Here is a 20,928-nt window from a genome sequence, read left to right as displayed (position 1 = left end):
GAAATGTTGAACACAGTTAATGAAAGGCATTTAACATGCAGTCCATGCACATAATTAACTGTGGCTTATTTCCTTGTTTAAGAATGTGCTTATCATTGATAATATATCTCAACTAACAGATGATGGCTTCTGTATTTGAAATGAAATATCTAGTATTTGAATTAGGTGTTATTCAAAGGTAGCCCCAGATATTTTCAATTGATATTGAATAAAATTGGAGGTGATTAACAGAAGCTTAATACCTAACATATATGAGTATGAGGGAGAAGCATGTGCCTGGCATGAGTTGTCTCAGTGATCTATGTTGCTACTTAAAATATTTTTTCAAGGGAAAATAAGATGAATTCTAAAGGCATAAAAGGAAACTTGCTATTGTAGAAAACAGTGTATTCCTTTTCAACACAATTACACAAAGTTTTTCACTCATTTTGGTTCAACTCACCACCATTCCCTTCCACAATTCATACTTTTCCTCTCATCACTGGCTTGTCAATAAACAGCTGTCTGCTCCCAAGAGCAGTTATATTGGTTTTTCCTATGCAGGCACCCGCAACAGTTGTGCAAGCAAAATGTTCCATATCTAGCCCCATCCTATTTGTTTCTATCCAGCATACTTTACCACAAGCATTCCTCAAGAGTCAGGATCTGCAGCACAAAGGAATGACTAGTGAGATCCTTCCTCACTCATTTCATTATTCCATTTGGGGAAGAGTAAATTGTCTAGTTTGAGTAGGTATGAATATGTTGAGATCTATATCACAGATCTGTTTGAATTTAGCCTCCAAAACTGTCTCTATTCCTAATTTCTGTAACCTTTTGAGGTTACCATCTTCAAAATGGTTATCCAAGTTCCTAACAATTCCTCATTCTCACTTTGCATATGTGAGCAGTTGATAAACAATCTCACATATACTTCCATAATATCATTTCTACCTGCATATAACTGCACTTTTGTTCAGGCCAACATATCATATCTAGCAAGACATGTGGTATGAATAAGGAGGTCATGAAATATGTATAACATGGATCACATCCTAACCCTTGGTATATATGCTATATATCCTACTTGTCTCTGGTCTATGTGAAGGTTGGATGAGCTTGATACTAGATATGAATAACTGAGGGGCTCTTTTCACCCCATCCCCCTCCACTTTAGAGAAAACACAAGTATAATCCGTTTTATGACAATTAATCCACAAACATTTATTGAGCTTTTCATATGTACCATGCCCTGAGCTAAGTGCTTACGATTTGTTGTTTCCATTTACTTGCCTAGTGAGGCAGAATTGAACATGCATTTATGAAAGATTTGGGCAATTCACATTGTCCCCTAACAGCTTTACAGGATGAATAACTGCTGCTGTAAGCTTAGGTGATTGTTAGTAGCAGAAGTTTAGTCTTTCTTGGATCTTTACTTAGGTTCAATTTATCCATGAATTCATGGTACTTCTATTTTCCATGTGTTCTATAAGAAATGATCAATAGGATGATTTCAGAAGGCCTGGAGAGACTTACATGAACTGATGCTAAGGGAAGTGAATAGAAACAGGAAATCATTGTAAACAGCAACAAGATTATATATATCTAACTTTCAAAAATGTAAAGGGGAAACTTTCCACCAATGAAGAGGAAATTAGAGCAATAATTAGGAGTTATTTTGCCCAAGTATAAGTCAATAAATTTGATAACCTAAATGAAAAGGAGGAATATCTACAAACATATAGATTGTCCAGAATAACAGAAGAAATAAAATACCTAAATAGTCCCATTTTAGAAAAAGAAATAGAACAAGTCATTAATCAACTCCCTAAGAAAAAATCCCCAGGACCAGATGTATTTATATGTTAATTCTACCAAACATTTAAAGAACAATTAACTTCACATATGTGTGTGTTTGTGTGTGTGTTTGTACACTCATGTACACTCATATTCAATTTGGCTATTCATATATATATATATATATATATATATATATATTCCCATTTTTTGGAGATTTGATGCAATGATGTCTGATTATTCATATATATTCATATTCATATGGAGATAGAGATATGTCTTCATATTCAATTTGGCTATTCATATATGTGAATATATATGTATGTGTGTATATGGCAAACAGCATTGCAACAAATCTCTAAAAAATATGAGGGAGGGAATACTCCTTTCTTCTCCTCCTCAATTCTCTACTTGAAAAGGGTTCTCATTAAGGTTGATTGCAAAATCATTCAACAAAAGAAAGTGGTCTCCATTGCTTCTTTATTACCATTGTAAGATCCTTAATTTATTTCAAAACCTATATAACTCAATAACAGAACAGAGAAATGTGTTCTCTGGCAGTCAGAATGTTGGGCTTTGCCTCCAAGCAGGCTTAAATATAGGTATCTATGGTCAAAGAAGATGCAATGCTACTGCAGTGCTATTTCCCCTAGCCTCTTCTTTCCAAATTCTTTGAAATTTTTGAATGAGGTCCTCTGCAGATTGCTTTAGTTTTTCTTTATAAAAAGTTATGGGAAAAATGAAAGTAAAAGGTAATGTAAAGGGGACATAATGTACCCACATGAATTTAAAATTCCAAAGAATATCAAAGAGTAATAACAAATGGGAGGGGAAAAAATGGAATGTGAAAGACAAGAAATAACTTTATAAAAGAGTTACCAAGGGAAAGTTTCTTGCAAAAACAAGTGTGATAAAAGATTTTTTTAAATGGTAGGGTTTTTATAGAAGCAGAAAAATAAAGAAGGGATGGAAAGAATTCACAAAAGAATTAAGCTTAACAAAAGAAAAGAGCTTAACATCATCTAATAACCAAGATGATATGGTTATTTATCTAAAGACAAACATCCTGGAGAATGAAGTTAAAGACTAGCGGAAATGATGAAATTCATATTGAGCTATTTTAAACTCTAAAAGATGATCACTGTTAAAGTACAGCATTCAATATGCCAGCAAATTTGGAAAACACAATAGCTATTGGATTGGAAAAGATCAGTTTATGTCAATATTAAAGAGAAACAATAAGAAATGTTCAAATTACTGATCAATAGTCCTCATTTCACATGTCCTCACATTTCACAGCAAGGTTATGTTTCATATTCTGCAAGTGAGAATTCAGCAATATGTAAACCAATAATTATCAGAAGAGCAGGTTGGTTTTTGAAGAGGCAGAGGAACTAGAGAACACATTGCCAACATACACTATATTAGTGAGAATTTTTAAAAATTATATGCAAAGTAAATCATGCAAATTGATCGGGTGGATGAATAAAATGCTGGAATTAAGGCTGTTGGGAGAAATATCAACAATCTTAGATATGCAGATGAAACCACTTTGATGGCAGAAAGTGAAGAGGAATTAAGAGGCATCTTGATGAAGGTGAAAGAGGAGGGTACAAAAGTTGGCTTGAAGATTAACATTAATAAAAATAGCAACAACAAAAAAGCCCTTCAAAATCTTGGAAATTCATCTCATCACAGCCTAGTGAACAGAAGAATTGTAAGCAATGTCAAATTTTGTAGTCTTGTGCTCAAAGATCATTGCATACTTCAACTGCAGTCCCAAAATTAAAATATATTTGCTCCTTGAAAAAAAGGAAAGCTGTGGAAAATTTGAACAGCATACAAAAAAAGTAAAAACTTCTTCTTCTTGATGAAGACTCATATAGTCAAAATTATATTTTTTTCCAGTAAAAAGTTGTGAGAGTTGGACTTTAAGGAAAGCTAAATGTCACAGAACAAACACTCTTAAATTGTGGTGCCAGAGAAGGATGTTGAGAGCTCCTTAGACATCAAGAAGATGAAATTAATCAATATTTAAAGGAATTAATTTAGGCTATTAAGTGTTAGTTCAAATACTGAAGCTGAAGCTGAAATATTTTGGTCACATAATGAGAAGATAAGTATAATTGGAAAACATCTTAGTATTCACAGAAACTGAAGGCAAAAAGAAAAAGGGATGGCAGAGGATGAAATGAATAGATAATATCATGAAACAGTGAATTAGAACTTGGACACAATTCTAGATATAGTAGAAGATAAAAAGTCTTAGAATTATATAGTGCATGGGTCTTAAAGAGTCAGAAGCAACTGAATAATTGATCAACAAAAGCAGATGAAAGATTCATAAAATTCATAATGTTGAGTGGTCAATCACCTTCCAGGTGGTAAGGATTAATAGAAGTTCCTGATTAAAGATATCCACATTTTCAATTCACTTTTCTCCACTCCTTTATAATAGTTGGTACAGAGTCTGTAATAAAATAAGTAATTGAAAAGTCAATCATTTTAATGGAATGGGAAAAAAAGGCAAAGAAAGGTAACCTAGCCATACCAGACCTAAAACTGTATTATAAAATGGCAATCATCAAAACCATTTGATACTAGCTAAGAAAAAGAGCAGTGGAGCAGTGGAATAAGTTAGGTTCACAAGACACAATGGTTAATAAATATAGTAATCTAGTATTTGATAAACCCAAAGATTTCAGCTTCTAAGATAAGAACTAACTATTTAACAAAAAATGCTGAGAAAACTGGAAAATAGTATGACAGAAACTAAACAATGACCAACATCTAATACCCTATGCCAAGATAAGGTCAAAATATGTTCATGTATTAGACATATAGAGTATAGACATAAAACAAATTTGGAGAACAAGGGATAGTTTACCTCTCTGATCTGTGAAGAAAGGAGGATTTTATGGTCAAAGAACCAGAAAACATTATAAAATGCAAGAAGGATAATTGTGATTACATTAAATTAAAAAGGTTTTGTACAAAAAAAAGGAAAGCAGCCAAGATTAGAAGGGAAATAGATAGTTGAGAAAAAAAATTTACATCCAATATTTCTGATAAAGGCCTCATTTCTAAAAAAAAAAATATATATATATATATATATATATATATAAATGACTTAAATGCATAAGAATGCAAGACATTCCCCAATTGATAAATGGCCAAATGATATGAAGACGATTTTAAGATAAAAAAATTAAAACCATTATAGTCACATAAAAAGATATATATCTATATATATCTATATTTAGATATAGATATATATTACTATTGATTAAAGAAATGAACATAAAGACATCTCTGAGGTACTGCTACATACTTCTTAGATTGGCTAAGATGCCAGGAAAAAATAATGATAACTGTTGGAGGAGTTGTGGAAAAACTGGAACACAAATGCATTTTTGGTAGAAGCTATGGAGAAAGCTCCAACCATTTTGGAGAGCAATTTAAAACTATGCCCAAAGGGCTAAAATGGGGTGTACCTTTTGACTCATCAGTGCCATTACTGGGTCTATATTCCAAGCAAATAATCAAGGAGGGTAAAGGACCCACATGTGCAAAAATATTTATAGAAGCTCTTTTTGTGGTAGCAAAGAATTGGAAAAAGAGTGGATGCCCATCAATTGGGGAATGGGTGAGTTATGGTACAGGAAGATAATGGAATATTATTGTTCTATAAGAAATGAAAAGCAGTCTGATTTCATAAAGATTTATATGAACTGATGCTAATAGGTGTGAGTGGAATGAAGAGAACATTGTACACATCAGCAATAAGATTATGTATGTGATGAGCAACTGTGAAGGACTTCACACTTTTCAGCAAAGAGTTGATTCAAAGCAATTCCCAAATACTTGTGATGGAAAGAGCCATCCATATTTGAAGGAGTGGGGGAACTATGAAGAAGAAATGTGCATCAGGGTAATGTATTTTCACATTTTTTTTCTTTGGGATTTTTTTCTCATTTTTCCTCTTATGATCTAACATTTTGTTACATAACCTAATGAATGTGGTAATATGTTTAGAAGAATTGAACAAGTTTAATTTATACTGGATCACTTGCTGCCTAGAGGAGGGGAATGAGGGAGAAAAAGGGAGAAAAATTTGGAACACAAGGTTTTTCAAAGGTGAATGGTGCAAACTATCTTTGTATGTATTTGGAAAAAAATAAAAATATATTTTTAAAATATATATTTTTATATATATTGATATATATATCAAATAAATAGAAAAAAAAATAATTGTTGAGGAAGTGAATATTCTCTGGGATGGTGTTCATTACCAAATCTCTATATATATTCATCACCTATCAATATGCCAGTTTTATATGAGTCAGACATGACTGAAAATTTCTAAACACTACACACAAAATCTTCCAAAATCATGGTCAGAATAGCTGCTTATAGGTCACATGAAAGCTTCTGTTTATAGCATTATTTAATAATCTGTTGTGCTGCCAAAATAGAAACAAACAAAAATCAAACCCAAATGAACAGACCAAAAAAAATCCACTCAAGCCTTTGCCCCTAAAATTATCAGTGCTTTTTATTTATATAATTAATTGGCTAACTATAAAGGTGTACCTTAACTTGAATTTTTTGACATCCAAATGGTTACCTTTTGACTGAATTTTGTTGTTTTCCAGTATTGTTTTGAATTAGTTGTAAAAATGTGTATATTATTGTCACCTCCCTTAAAAATGTTGTTTACATTAAAACATTTATTGATATCATTTGTTTTGACAGTTACTGCCTTCCAAACATACAAACAAAACCCTTTACAAAGTCTACAAAGTAGATTTCCTAAAAAAGAGTTCATCAAAGTCACTTAATAGCATAATCCAGACTGACAATACACATTTTTTACACTTTTATAATTTAATTGATACTAAGCAAAAAGAAAGGCTAGCCATTAACTTTAGTAATACTGTAAGAGCTTTAGTTATTTTACCCTTTGTTTCTATTTTTTCAAGTTCTCCATTATTGATATAAATCTTTTCTTGTTTACCCCAAATCATTATATTCATTTTCCTCATAATACAATAATATTGCATGACAATAATGTCACAGTTTATTCACTTCAAAACTCTAAAGAACACAAACCATTTCCAGATATTTGTCACTGCAGATGGTTTTATATATATATATATATATATATATATATATATATATATATATATATATTTGCATATAAGGGTCTCTTCTTGCTGGAATTACCTTTCATGGCTCATAGGTATACCCAAAAGTGAATGTATCAAAAGGTATGAACAGTGTAGTAACTTTTTTGAAAATTCAAGTTTTCCAAAATGATTGAAAAAATGTAGTTCCAGTAACGATACATCACTGATCTGGCTTTCCTTAGCACTTCCAACTTTCTGTGACCTTCTCTGACCTTCTCTTAAATCAACAGTAGATTAAGCTTCTAAACTGGTTTTGGAATCAAAGAACCCACAAATTTTTGGAGTACCACACATTTCCAGGAGAAGAGACCTTGAAAAAAAACTTCAGAAATGACCAACAGGATGATTTCAGAAAGACCTGGAGAGACTTACACGAACTGATGCTGAGTGAAATGAGAAATGAACAGGGCCAGGAGATCATTATATACTTCAACAACAATACTATATGATGATCAATTCTGATGGCCCTGGCCATCTTCACAATGAGATGAACCAAATCAGTTCCAATGGAGCAGTAATGAACTGTACCAGCTATGCCCAGGGAAAGAACTCTGGGAGATGACTAAGAACCATTACATTGAATTCCCAATCCCTATATTTTTGCCTGCCTGCATTTTGGATTTCTTTCACAGGCTAATTGTATAATATTTCAGAGTCCGATTCTTTTTGTACAGCAAAATAACGATTTGGTCATGTATACTTATTGTGCATCTAATTTATACTTTAATATATTTAGCATTTACTGGTAATCCTGCCATCTAGGGGAGGGGGTGGGGGGAAGAAGGGGAAAAGTTGGAACAAAAGGTTTGGCAATTGTCAATGCTGTAAAATTACCCATACATATAACTTGTAAATAAAAAGCTATTAAAAAAAAGAAAGAAAGAAAAGAAAAAAAAAACTTCAGAACAGGTCTGTTTCAAACAGGGAGGTGGATAGTCTGCTGAGCATAGAGCCCAGCACAATGAGTCTGGGGCAAGGAGCTAGAGTCGGGAATCAGAGGATTGTAGGTTCCACATACCTCTGAATCTTCCGTGAGCCTGTTAGGCTACTCTGTCTTGGTTGCAAGCAGATGGTTTGGCAGATTTAATACAAAAGGCAAATTGTAAACCACTGAGCTTTGGAAGAATGTGGTACCTAGTCATGATTACCCAGAACTGTAAGTCAATCAGCAGAACTGTCTTAGGGCAAACTAAATCAGCTGTTCTTTTTTTCTGTTAAGAGAAGACTTCAATTCTTAAAATTGATGAACAAACAAATAGAACTCTCACCACAGAAAGGTTTTATGGTTAGAGAGAAGAACAGACCTCAAATCCTGAGGTTCCTAAAAACAAACAATTCCAGATGAAGCCCCAAAGGGAGATATGAGCTGGTCTCTATTTCACAAGGCTTTCTTAGAATATTGCATAAAGAATTTTAAAAGAGTTAGAAAAAATGGGGAAAGGAAATGGGATCATTACAAAAAGGGATGGGAAAAGCATATAACTCCCTACAAAATAGATTTAGTGAAATGGGAAAAGCATATAATGCTTTACAAAATAGATATGAAAAAGATAACAATTCATTAAAAATATTGTGAAAATTAGTGAAATTTGTGAAATGGAAAAAAATGCCATGAACCCTCACAATTCAATTGACCATCTACTAGAGGAGCTAAAAAAGTAACTGAGGAAAATAAAGCACTAAAAATTAGAACTGAACAAATGGAAGTGAATGATTCAATAAGACTTCAAGAATCAGTCAAACAAAAACAAAAAAAATAGGAAAATAATATGACATCAGGAATGGTAATTCTGTTGTTGTTGTTTTTGTTTTTAACTTCACATGTAGCATAATAGATTCTGCTCCATTCCTTTACCTTCACCCTTTATGTATCATTCTGCTTAGAAATGATAGGAAAAACAACCGACCTGGAAAATAGATCTAAAAGATAAAATCTAAGGATTATTGGACTTCCTGGAAGCCATGATGAAAACAAAGAAAAGATATTATCTTACAGGAAATCATAAAGGAAAACTGCCCTGATATCTAAGAATCAGAAGATAAAATAGCCATTGAAAAAATTCACCAATCATCTCCTGAAAGTAAGCCCAAAATTAAATCCCAAAGGAATATCATTCCTGATCTCATATCAAGTAAAAGTAAAAATAGATCAAATTTTAAAACATAAGGAAGGAAACTATATTTTACTAAAGAGTACCATAGATAATGAAGCAATATCAATACTAAAAATATGTACACCAAGTGATAGAGCATCTAAATTCTAGAGAAGTTAATAGAGATGCAAGAATAAATAGAGAGCAAAATTATACTAGTGGGGAATCTCAAACTTGCTCTCTCAGAGCTAGATAAATCAAACCACAAAATAAATAAGAAACAAGTTAAAAAGGTAAACAAAATGTTAGAAAAGTTAGGTATGATAGATCTTTGGAGAAAATTGAATGGAGGCAGAAAGGAGTATATTTTTTCCTCTACAATTCATAGAACCTATACAAAAATTGACAATATATTCCCCAGACACCCTGAAACCGTGCACAATGCACTAGGCTGCATGAAGAGAAGCCATTTGATTTCATCTAGTCAAGAGGAGAGAAGACCACCGCTCTGTTGCCTGAGAAAAATAAGGCACTGTCAGACATTGCCCTTTGAATTGTTGCTCCAGGCAAGGACATTTTGGCATCTAATGAGTCAATAGGTAGTATGGCCAAGTGACTGAGCACAGATTGGGCTTGAGAATACAGGAGAAAAATCACAGGCAGTGTCACCAGATCCTGTTCAGTGCTGATGGAAGGATCAAGAAATGCATTGGGGGCATCATCTTTTTCCATGAGACCCTCTATAAGAAGGGGGATGATAGGGTGTCCTTTGTTGGCATCATCCAGGACAAGGGCATTATTGTGGGCATCAAGGTTGACAAAGGTGTGGTGGCTTTAGCTAGAACTGATGGAGAAACCACCACACAGGGGCTGGATGGGCTCTCTAAAAACAAACTCTGAACTCTGAGCACTCTCAATACAAGAAGGATAGGGTCAACTTTGCCAAATGGCACTGTGTGCTGAAGATCAGTGATAATACACTCTCTCCCTTGGCAATCCTGAACAACACCAATGTGCTTGCCTGCTGTGTCAGCATTTGCCAGCAGAATGGAATTGTGCCTATTGTGGAGCCTAAGATCTTGTTGGATGGAGACCACGATCTCAAACATTGCCAGTACATCACTGAGAAGGTGTTGGCTGCTGTCTACAAGGCTTTGAGTGATCACCATGTGTGTGACTCTGCTCAAGCCCAACATGGTGACCCTTGGTCATGCCTGCCCCTTCAAGTATATCCCAGAGGTGATTGCTATGGCAACTGTCTCAAGGACAAAAGACAATCAAAAAAGGAAATTAATAAAATTGAAAATAAGAAAACTATTGAATTAATAAATAAAACTAAGAGTTGGTTTTATGAAAAACCAACAAAATATAAAAAACCTTCACTTAATTTGATTAAAAAAGGAAAAGAAGAAAATCAAATTATTAATCTCAAAAATGAAAAGGGAGAACTTTCCATCAAAGAACAGGAAATTAGAGCATTAATTAGGAGTTATTTTGCCCAACTATATGCCAATAAATTTGATAATCTAAATCAAATGGAAGAATATCTACAAAAATATAGATTACCCAGGTTAACAGAAGAGGAAATAGATTATTTAAATAGTCCCATTTTAGAAAAAGAAATAAAACAACTTATTAATCAATTACCTAAGAAAAAATCTCCAAGGCCATATGGATTTATATATGAATTCTACCAAACATTCAAAAAACAATTAATTCCAATACTATATAAACTATCTGCAAAAATAGGGAAAGAAGAGTTTTTCCAAATTCCTTTAGCTGATAGCTAAACCAGGTAGGGTGAAAATACAGAATGTTTTCCCTAATGAATATTGATGCAAAATTTTTAAATAAAATATTAGCAACTAGATTACAGAAAGTCATCCCTAGGATAATACATCATGACCAAGTAGGATTTATATTAAGAATACAGGTGTGGTTCAATATTAGGAAAACTATTAGCATAATTGACTATATCAATAACCAAATTAAGAAAAATCATCTGATTATCTCAATAGATGCATAAAAAGCATTTGATAAAACACAACACCCATTCCTCTTAAAAACACTAGAGAGTAATGAAATAAGTGGACTTTTTCTTAAAATGATCAGTAGCATTTATTTAAAACCATCAGTAAGCATCAGATGTAATGGGAAAAAAACTAGAGCCATTCCAAATAAGACAGGGGTGAAACAAGGTTGCCCATTATCACCATTACTATTCAGTGTTATATTAGAAATATTGGCTTTGCCAATGAGAGAAGAAAAAGAGATTAAAGGAATTAGAATAGATAATGAGGAAACCAAATTACCACTCTTTACACATGATATGATCATATACTTAGAGAATCCTAGAAAAAATTCACAACTTTAGCAAAGTTGCAGGATACAAAGTAAATCTATAGAAATCATCAGCATTTTTGTGTATTACCAGCAAAGTCCAGCAGCAAGAGATACAAAGTCCTCTTTGTATTTATTCCATGGAATTCCATTTAAAATAACTCTAAATAGTATAAATATATGAGAGTGTACCTGCCAAGGCAAAGTCAGGAACTACAAAACAATTTCCATACAAATAAAGTCAGATCTAATCAGTTGGGAAAATATCAAGTGTTCATGGATAGTCTGAGCAAATATAATCAAAATGAAGATACTACCTAAATTAATGTACTTATTTAGTGCCATACCAACCAAACTTCCAAGAAATTATCTTACATACCTAGAAAAAAATAGTAACAAAGTTCTTCTCGAAGAACAATAGGTCAAAATTTTCAAGGGAACTAATGAAAAAATGCTAATAAAGATAGCCTACCTTTGCCAGACATAAAACTATATTATAAAGTAGTGGTCATCAAAACCATTTGGAACTGGCTAAGAAAAAAGAAATAATCAGAAATAAGAAATGATCAGGAGGATGATTTTAGAGAGGCCTGGAGAGACTTATATGAACTAATGTAATGAATAGAACCAGGACATCACCGTACATGACATCATCAATATTATACTATGATGAATTCTGATGAATGTGACATTTTGCAACAATGAGATGACTGATACAAGTTCCAATGATCTTGTGACAAAGAGAACCATCTACACTCAGAGACAGGACTGTGGGAATTGAATGTGGATCACAACATAACATTCTCAAACTCTTTTTTGTTGTTCACTTCCATTCTGTTTTCTTATTCATTTACTTTCTTTTTTTGATCTGATTTTTCTTGTGCAAGAAGAGAATTGTATAAATATGTTATCACACATTATATTTAACATATATTTTAACGTTTTATAAAAAGGTTTACATTTTCTCTTTGTAAAATTATTTCCTCGAAATGGATACATAAACTGAATATAATATGTCACAGAATAACAAAAACAAATCAAAAACAAATAAACAAGAACACGAAAATAAGATCAGATATTTTTCACAACCATGTCTAAAGGGAGAATTGTTAACTAGATAAGGAATAGAAGATATCAGGAAAGGTAAGATAAACAAGTATTAAATTTAAAATTTGCAGAAATTAAATAAATGAAAAATTGAATGTGTAGAAAAATGGTAGAATGGAGAAACATTGTTTTAAAGTTTTTAAAGATTTTATTCAGGAATACAATTTATCTGAAATTCAGCTCCTTATTAGTATTTTTTATTATAGCTTTTTATATACAAAACATATGCATGAATAATTTTTCAACATTGACCCTTATAAAAACTTCTGTTTCAACTTTTCTCCTCCTTCCCTCCAACCCCTCCCCTAGATGGCAGGCAGTCTCATACATGTTAAATATGTTAAAATATATGATGGAGAAACATTTTTATAAAATCTCAGTAATAAAAGTGTGAGGCCTAAGATGTATAAGGAAATTGTGAAGTTCTTGTTCCAAAATCGCAACCAGCTGATACAAGTTCAGATCTTTTATTGTGTGCTTCAATATAGCCCTGTTAGCTCAGAGGCCTATCTCTCTGCAAAGCTCTTGCAGCTTTGTCCTTGGCTTCTGCCTCTGCTTTCTTCAGCCTCCAGTCAGCACCAAGATGGAAGATGCAATGAAATCTCTCTTGCCTCGAAGATAGGGCTTGTGGGCTTCCTCCCAGAGTGCTCCTCTCTGACCCCAGTCAATGTTCCGGAGAAATTCTTTCCAAAGTGCTCCTTTCTGATCCCTGGGAATGTTCCCAAGAAACTCTCTTGAGTGGCTAACTGGAGCTGTATTTATACTACTTCTCTGAGGGTGGGATTGTGGGATATCTCCCAGCATGCTCTCTGGCCCTAAGGGAGGTGTAAATTCAGATATCTCTTTCTAAACCCTGAAATCTCCCAAATGTGTGAACTTCATTGAATACTTAGATACTTATGAGCTCTCTAAAGGTGTGAACACAAGCATCATTTCTATCAGTTGTACTTAGTACCTTGTTTCAAGTTCTGGCCCAAAATATCTCCTTCTTAGATCAAATCAATCATATTGAACCATGCCAAATTAGATAACTATTGTCTCTATCAACTCCAATGGCTTAACAATTTGTAAAGATTCCAACAGGAAATGGCACAAATGTATACTACTAGAAGTCATTATCCAATAGATAAATGGTCAGAGTATATAAACAGCTTTAAAAGTAAGAATTGAAATTTATAAATAATCATGTGTAAAAATGCTAATAGTAAGGGAAACACTAAAATCACTAATATCTTGCCTGACATACTACAAATTGGAAAAAGGTGAAAAAAGAAGAGAACAATCCATTTATAGGAGTTATAGAATAGTACCTTGAGAGAATGAAATGAGGTGAAGTGCCAGATAAATCATATCAGTTACCCCAAATACCCTCTCCCCTCAAAAACTAATATTTATATCATAGGATTGAGTTGAACAGCTCTGGAAATATTAATGCTTCTCATTCCACTGGATGGCTTCTAATATAATCCCTGAAATCATCAAAGAAGATAACAGAATCTGTGGTCACTGGATACAATTTTCTCAGTAATATCCATTGCATAACTGTCGACCACAATCAGGTAAAATGAAGACCGTTGGTTCATAAATGATTGCAGGATCAAATAAAATTTCTACTGGCTTTCAAAGCCTTTAAAAACCTTTGTTCTTTTTAGCTTTGCAATTTTCTTACATCTTACATCTCCTTCACTCTTGGAATTGTTACTGGCTCTTTTCTAGGCATGGCAAACTATTTCACTTTTTCTCTAACTGCTGTTTTACTCAAATCTCAGCAAATATCTCATTTTTTAAATTAAAGTTTTTTATTTTCAAAATATATGCCTGGATAATTTTCAACATTCATCCTTGCAAAAACCTTGTGTTCTACTTTTTTCTTCCCTACTCTCTCCCTAAATGGCAAATAATATAATATATGTTAATCATGTGTAAATCTTGCTGTATTAGTTGTTTTTTTTTACTCCTTTTCATTTCCATTCAATTTTCTCCAAAAATCTATCATACATAACTGTTCAAAAATTCAATATGTCCTTAACTTCTATCTTATTTATTTTGTGGTTACATTTATCTAGATCAGAGAGAAAATTTTGAGATTCTCCAGTGGTATAGTTTTGCTTTCTATTTCTTCTTGCAGCTCTCTTAACTTCTCCTTTAGGAATTAGATGCTTAGTATTGATATTACTTCATTACCTATAGTGCCCTTTAGGAAGATATATTTCCTTCCTTATCTTTTTAAAATAAGATCTATTTATGCTTTTGCTTGATCTGAGATCATAATCATTGCCCCTACTTTTTTACTGCACTTGAAGCATAGTAGATTCTGCTCCAGCCTTTTACCTTTACTCTAAATGTATCACTCTGTTTTAAATGTTTGTTGCAAACAACATAATATAGAATTCTGACTTTTAATCCAGTCGCAAATCTGTTTCCATTTCATGGGAGAGTTCATCAAATTCACATTCCCAGTTAAATAAAATTACTAATTCTGTATTTAATGCCATCTTATTTATCCCAAATTATTCTTTTCTCTTTCCTTTCCCCCTTTCCATTTTTTACAGTATTTTGCTTCTGACCACCTCTTTCCTCAAACATCCCTTTCTTTACAGCCCCTCTCTTTTTCTTATACCTTTTTCCTACTACTTCTATTATCCTCTCCCTTTAATTTCTCCTTTCCACTCCCACTTCTCTATATGATAATTTTCTCTGTAAAACCCTGATATTCTTTGAGCCAAATCTGATAAAAGTAAGATTCACACAAAGTCCAGACTAGCTTTCTGGAGGATTTCTGGATGGGCCTTGGTCGTTAGGTGGACAAGTGATAAAGGCAAGAGAGCCACCATGAGGCTGGTCAAAGATGGAGTCTGAAGTCTGGAATATTTTCTTGTGTCTGTGGCTGAGACTCTCCATTCCCAGTCCTCTCAGTCCTTAAATACCTCAGTATAATTACATCACTATAGCAACTAATTATGTACCAGCTGTCACACTAAGTATATTCCAACTAGAGTGATTACATCATTATATCACATTAAATGTATGTTTAAGTAGATAACTATGATCCCATCAATCACATTGAAGAGGTGTTTAAAAATACTATAAGCACCCTGCTGTCCTTGATTCAAGTATACCTTTCCAGAGTTGTGGCCTTCTATACCCCTCTCTTCTTTCCCTCAATTATAATTTTCCTCAATCTTCTTTCCCTCTTCATGAGACATAATTTCCCTCATTTTACCTCCATTTACCTCTTTTTAAATATAAGATATAGAGAGACAGAACTCTGGAGAAGCATACTTGAAACAAGGTGTTAACTCAGAGGAATTGATAAGACAATGGTTATCTAATTTAGCATGGTGATTAATAGTTCTCTAGTTCAGTATATGTACTTGATACTTAATATAGTTCTACAAGATTGACACCTATTATACAAGATTGACACCTATGATGATGTAATTATAATACAGTATATAAGAGCCAACAAATGACTAGAGACATTTATTCCATCTCCCACCACTGTGGTGGCTGGCCTGTCCTTCTTCATTTCTCCACTGAGACCAAGGCTCCTCTGAAGGGCCTCCAGAAAGCTAGCCCAAACCCCAGACAAGAAGACAGACTGTGAAGGAGACAATAAAGAATTTGGACTTTATTCCTGGCTATTCTGGTGATTACTCAGTTGAAATGAAGGCTGGTCCAAAGATCTTCAGAAAGCTAAACAGAACACTACAACTATCCCCTTTCCACATCTAATTTCTTTTTTATATCATCACAATAAACTCAAATTATGCCTGTACTCTCTAAGCATACCCATAACACAGTTATAGTTCTCAAGAGTTCTTTCTTTATTACTGTTTTATGCTTCTCTGGAGCTCTGTGTTTAGAAGGTCAAATTTTATGTTCAGCTCTGGTCTTTTCATCAGAAATAACGGAAATTCACCTGTATTGTTGAATGTCTATCTTCTTCTCTAAGAGATAATGCTCAATTTAGCTCACCAGTTTATTCTTGGCTACATCCCAAGTGCCTGTGCCTTTTTGGAATATCAGATGCCAATCCCTTTGATCCTTTATGGAAGAAGCTGCTAGGTTCTGGATAACCTTGATTGTTGCTCCTCAATATTCAAATTGTTTCTTTTTGACTGCTTGCAATATTTTTTCTTTGGTCCAATACTTAGAAATTTAGATACAATATTTCTTGGAGTTTTTATTTGGTGACCTCTTTCAGGAAGTGATCAGTGAATTCTTTCAATGGCTATTTTACTTTCTGATTCTAGGACATCCGGACAGTTTTCCTTGATGGTTTCCTGAAAAATGGTGTCTAGGCTCTTATATTTATCATGGTTTTCAGAAAGTCGAATAATCTTAGATTGTCTCTCTCATATATATATATATATTTCCAGGTCAGATGTTTTTGCAGTGAGGTATTTTAAATTTTTTTCTGTTTTTTTCTATTTTTTTTTGTTTTGCTTGACTGATTTTTGACTTGATAAGACTGATGTCTTATTGATTTATTCATTTCCATTTGTTTAGTTCTAATTTTTAGTGAATTATTTTCTTCAGTTATCTTTTTTAGTTCTCTTTGTATTTGGCCAATTGAATCTTTAGATGAATTCTTTAGTTCTATGGTTTTTTTTTCCATTTCACAAATTCTGTTTTTCAAGAAGTGGTTTTCTTTTTCCATTTTGTCACATCTATTTTCTCATGAGTTATATGCTTTTTTCCATTTCATTAAATCTATTTCGTAACAAATTTTCTTCAGATAATTTCTATATTTCCTTTTCCAAACCATCTTGCCAAGTTCTCATTTCCTTTCCCCATTTTCTTCTAACTCTCTTTAAAGATCCATTTTGCATTCTTCTAAGAGAGCCTTGTAAGATGGGGACCAATTCATATCACTCTTTGGGGCTTTATCAGGAGATTATCTGATTTTAGTATTCTCTGGGTTTGAAATCTGTTCTTCTCTTTCTCAATAAAACTGTCTATAGTCAGAGTTATTTTTACTTTTTTGTTCATTTTTTTAAAAAAAGATTGAGGTATGCTTTTAGGGCAAAGAGGAGATTGTCCCAAGCTTCCTCTACAAGGGACAGTGACTGCTCTGGGTCAATGTTGACTAACTTCCAGTGCTGGGTGGGTATGGCCAGGTCCCATGATATTGTATGGTTTAGGGGCTCACTATTTGCTTTTTGTATTTGCACTGGATGTTTTACAGCTAATCAACTAGTCTGATAATCTACTGGCTTGCAATAAAGACAAAGTAGTCAACACTGCTATAGATTTCTCCCAGTAGAAGCTCTAGCACAGGGAGCCTAGAGCAACCCGAGTCTGTGCATTGCCTACACTCAGTGCCTTTCAATGGCTAGAACCCCTCTGGTTCTAGGACATTAGAGTAGTTTTTCTTGATTATTTCTTAAAAGATAATGTCTAGGTTCTTTTTTGCATCATGGTTTTCAGGAATTCCAATAATTGTTAGATGGCCTCTTCTATATCTATTTTCCAAGTCAGTTGTTTTTCCAATGAGATACTTTACATTTTCTTCTATTTTTTTCCATTTTTGGTTTTGTTTGATGGATTCTTGAAGTCTCATTGAGTCAATCACTTCCATTTGTTCAATTCTAATTTTTGTGAATTATTTTCTTCAGTTACTTTCTTTTTCTTAAATCTCCAGCAAATTTTTTCATCCAGCAAATTGAACTTTTAAATGGGGTGTTTTGTTCTTTGGATTTTTTTTTCATTTCACAAATTTTGTTTTTTAATGAATTGCTTTCCTTTTCATATCTATTTTATAAGAAGTTATATGATTTTCCCTTTTACTAAATCTGCTTTTTGGAAGTTTTCTTCAGATAATTTCTGTGTTTTTTTTTCCAAATTTTCATTTTCTTTCCCCATTTTTCTTCTAAATGTCTTTTAAGATCCTTTTTGAATTCTTTCAAGAGAGCTTTGTGAGATGGGGACCAACTCATATCACCCTTTGAGGCTTCATCTTGAGATGATTTGCCTTTAGGATTCTCAGGATTTAAGGTTTGTTTTCTTCCTTCATAAAAGCTATTTATGGTCAGATTTTTTTTTGCTAATTTTTTTAAAAGGCTGAGCTCTGTTTTCAAGACAAAGGGGATATTGTCCCAAGCTTCCTCTATAGGTGATGATGGCTGTAGGCTTCCCTGGGACAATGCTGCTGACTTCCTTGTAGTGCTGGTTTGGCATTCAGAGACTCAGTATTTGCCTTTTGTATTTTCATTGGATGTTTCACAGCTAATCTGCAAATCCAAATTGGTTGATTAAATATTTAAGCAATGGTTTGCTTATTTATGTACCAAAAAAGTTTTATGTACCAGTACTGGTTTATAATTCACTTAATTTAGGTAAAAATGCAAGAATCATCTAATCATAATGAGTTTAATCAATTTCATCTAATCTATGTATATAAATTATTAACAGATTCTAATAATACTTGTGATTCATAGGCAGGGTAGCAGTCCAAGTCAAATCTGATTGACTTTACCTCTTAGTCCTTGTCAATTTGACCAGCAGCAACAGTGAAATGTAAGGGCAGAGAAACAGAACTCTGTACTTTTGGGCAGAAAATGCATTCCACTCTATGCTTATACCATTGACATACTTATTTTTGTCCCTAATGGGCTTTGGTAGCCTATTTTTGAATGCTTAATGTAATCATGTGAACATCTGTATTTCTTCTTAGTACTTCATCCAAGGTCTTCTCATAGCAAATGATAAGTGATTTTTTTTTTTTTTTTTTTTTACTATTTCTCAAAAGTCCTGGGGAAGAAGCAACCAAACATATCTCTTCCTCAGTATAGAGAGATGAGATTGGAGTGGTGTCTAATGTAGCTACTGTTGTGGATGTATTTGCTTATCACAAAGGAGACATAGATAAACTTGGTTGAGAAATCAAAATGAATGGACAAATGTCATCACATACACAAATACATATACACACATATGCATATGTACAAATATATATATTACATATACACCCATACTAAAATAAGCTATTTATATACTTTGGGCATTTAACTATTAACCAATAGTATTTAGTTTTAGATATTTCTGCCAATTATCCACATACTGTAGATTTTATCAGAGATGATTAATGCAAAGTTTATTTTCCTCCAAGCAATGAGTTTTCTCCTCATTCTAGTTTCATTTCTGCCTCCCCACTCCCCACCCTCTGGCATGTGTTCCATTACATCTGGATTTTCATAGATTAGTGCAAGATGTAAGGATTTTAAATGGTAATTTGGGGTTATTTTTACCCACAGAAACAGTAAAACTGGGAAAATGTGAGATTACATCAGATATGTAGTTGATCAACAGGCTAACAAAATTCTACCCTGCTACCAAAAGATTGCTAAAAGAAATCTGAATGCTGAGTAATTGAAAACAAACAAGCAATAAGGATACTGGTGAATAGATTATAAAATATGCTTCCTTCTTCAAAGGAGACCAGCAAACAAAGTCAGAATGCTTTCTATTTTGTTGTTTGTGATCACTGCTTCAATTATTTTTGTTTATATGTTTTATTTATAAACTTGTGTTTAATTTTTGTGATCAGTAGGGGGATGGATATGCTAAAAATAACTGGGAAATCATGATACAAAGTATCATTTTTGTTCTTGTTAGTATTTCCTATATTTTTTCAAAAATACTAATTTTCTTGTCCTTCAAAATTTTTCTTTTAGGAAATCTAATTTACTACCTTGTTTCTTTCTTTAGCTATTTCAATAAGGTTGTAATTATCTCTGATCGCTATTAACTTCACTATTAACTATTAACAAGTGAATAATATTCACTATTAACTAAATTAGTATTTAGTTGTTTATGTTTTTTCTCCAAACATTTATCTTCACTTTCTTTTACTGCACAGTAAATATTATCCTTGAAAATCTTTTATTCTTGCTCATTCCTTTAGTCATTCTTTTTTTATTATTCTTTTACATCTCTTTTAATGTTTTCTTTTGTTTTAGATAATATAATCATACTGATTTAAGATGATTGAAAAGCAAATTTAAACAAAATTTCCCACATAGTTATATTGCTGTTAATCTAAATTTCCTTCTCATAAGAATCACAGAAAATAATGATACACTATTCATCAAAATAAACTCAAAATGATTAAATAAACTAGATATAGAAAGTCACTTTATAAACAAATTAGTGGAGCAAGGAAGAAATTGATTTTGGATTTTGGATCGGTGGATAGGGAGAATGTTCATGCCTAAACAAGTAGTAGAAAGGATTACAAAAGATAAAATATATAATTCTTATTAAATATATTACATTTCAAAGTTTTTGCACCAACATTTCTAATGTATTGAAAATTGAAAAGGGAAAAAGATAATTGTAGATATTTTATTATAACCAGTTTCTTGATAAAGTTTATATTTTTAAAATGTTATACAATGACTTAAATTCATAGATCTAAG

At 32.8% G+C, this 20,928-nt stretch overlaps 1 pseudogene; it reads left to right on the top strand.

The window, feature by feature from the left end:
- The first annotated feature begins 3,331 nt into the window (after positions 1-3,331).
- LOC100913612 overlaps positions 3,332-20,928 on the top strand; it is a 66,072-nt pseudogene continuing 48,475 nt past the window's right edge.

The sequence above is a fragment of the Sarcophilus harrisii genome, chromosome 5, assembly GCF_902635505.1.
Source record: "Sarcophilus harrisii chromosome 5, mSarHar1.11, whole genome shotgun sequence".
NCBI lineage: Eukaryota > Metazoa > Chordata > Mammalia > Dasyuromorphia > Dasyuridae > Sarcophilus > Sarcophilus harrisii.
The sequence above is the reverse complement of the archived record's forward strand: the minus strand, read 5'-3'. Positions and strand labels throughout refer to the sequence as shown.